Consider the following 2033-nt stretch of genomic DNA (forward strand, 5'->3'; position numbering starts at 1 on the left):
ATTTTGAATTAGTTGTCATCAATTAGAAATTGGGAGATTGCACATGAAATCTGAATTTGTGGCTTTTTTGAATTGGAAGATCTGTCAACACTGAGTCTGTTTTTTATTGTATATAGCAATAATTGGTTAGCTCCAAGAAATGTCTACTTCCCCCTTCCTTTACACATAGCTTTCCTTTATGCATAGCCTTCACCTGGCCTACTGTACTCATCTGTTTCATTGGCCTCTGTAGGCATATGTGATTTAGGACATCTGTATTTTTTTTTTTTTTTTTTTTTTTGCGGTATGCGGGCCTCTCACTGTTGTGGCCTCTCGCGTTGCGGAGCACAGGCTCCGGACGCGCAGGCTCAGCGGCCATGGCTCACGGGCCCAGCTGCTCCGCGGCATGTGGGATCTTCCTGGACCGGGGCACGAACCCGTGTCCCCTGCATCGGCAGGCGGACTCTCAACCACTGCGCCACCAGGGAAGCCCAGGACATCTGTATTTTTGTTATTTTAGATTTAGACCATTAAAATGTCTGAAAATGAATTTGAGATTTTGTGTAATGCAACAGTTATAGAAAAACAAGGTTCCAACCAAATGGAAAATGAGCAAGGGTTATGAATGAGCAAGTAGGAGAGGAAAAACTTAAGGGTCAAAAAAGAAAGAAAGAGGGAGGGAGGGAGGGAAGCAGGGGTGGGGGAGGCAGAGGAAGAGAAACAGAAAGGAGAAAGAGAAAGAAAGAGAAAAGAGGTAACTAATATTACTAGTAATCAGAGAAATTCTAATTAAAACAATAATGGAATACCATTTTTTAAAATAAATTTACTTATTTATTATTTATTTTTGGCTGCATTGGGTCTTTGTTGCCGTGCGCAGGCTTTCTCTAGTTGTGGCGAACGGGGGCTACTCTTCCTTGCTGTGTGGAGGCTTCTCATTGTGGTGGCTTCTCTTCTTGCAGATCACAGCTCTAGGGCGCTCGGGCTTCAGTAGTTGCGGCACACGGGCTTAGTTGCTCCATGGCATGTGAGATCTTCCAGGGGTCGAACCTGTGTCCCCTGCATTGGCAGGCATTGGCAGGCGGATTCTTAACCACGGCGCCACCACGGAAGTCCCTGGTATGCCATTTAATACCCAGCAGACTGTCGAAAAATTAAGTTTTTTGGAGGTTGCTGAAACTGGGATTTCTTTATTCTTTGCTTATCGGAGCGTGCATTGAAACTACTCTGGAGGATAATTTTAGCAATTCTTGGTAAAGAAAATGGGTGCACAAGAAGACATGGGCCAAGATGTTTATTATAGTACTCTTTTACATAACAAAAAAGTGGAAATAACCTAACTTCCTTCAGGAAGGAAATGGATAAATAACTGTGGTTTATTTATAGAATGGAATACTACTATGCAGAAGTTAAATTAATGAGTTAGGTTTACATCTATCAGCATTTACCTATCTCAGAAACAATGTTAAATTAAAAAAACAGGTTGCAAAAGGTTATACACACTTTTGATACCACTTGTGTAAGATTAAAAACATTGTTTGCTGATCTTTATATATGTAACAAAAGTACTAAACGTATATGAGAGAGATATACATTAGCCTTAGGATAGTGGTTATCTCTAGGGAATGAGGAAGAGAGGAATGGGCTTTCATTATATCTGTATTTTATTTTTTGGATCTAAATCAAGTAAGACAAAGTCTTAAAAGTTTATTTAATCTTGGTGGTGAGTCATTAGTGTCTGTTATATTCAAAATGTTTCTTCAGGAAAAGAAAAAATTTAGAGAGTGTTTTATGAAGTTCTGACATAGTTTATGATACCAGATTTCTTCCTCTATCCTTACAAAAAGAGGGGACCCTCATGATGGTTTTGATGTGCAGGTTGAAATACACGATTAATTGCAACATATAAGAAATGTTTCCTAATTAAAATTTTTTTGATATTAAAAAGTTTAATTAAGAAGTTGTTTTAGGGCTTCCCTGGTGGCGCAGTGGTTGAGAGTCCGCCTGCCGATTCAGGGGACACGTGTTTGTGCCCTGGTCCGGGAAGATCCCAC

This window comes from Neophocaena asiaeorientalis, unplaced genomic scaffold (assembly GCF_003031525.2).
Source record: "Neophocaena asiaeorientalis asiaeorientalis breed wild unplaced genomic scaffold, Neophocaena_asiaeorientalis_V1.1 scaffold1, whole genome shotgun sequence".
Taxonomy (NCBI): domain Eukaryota; kingdom Metazoa; phylum Chordata; class Mammalia; order Artiodactyla; family Phocoenidae; genus Neophocaena; species Neophocaena asiaeorientalis.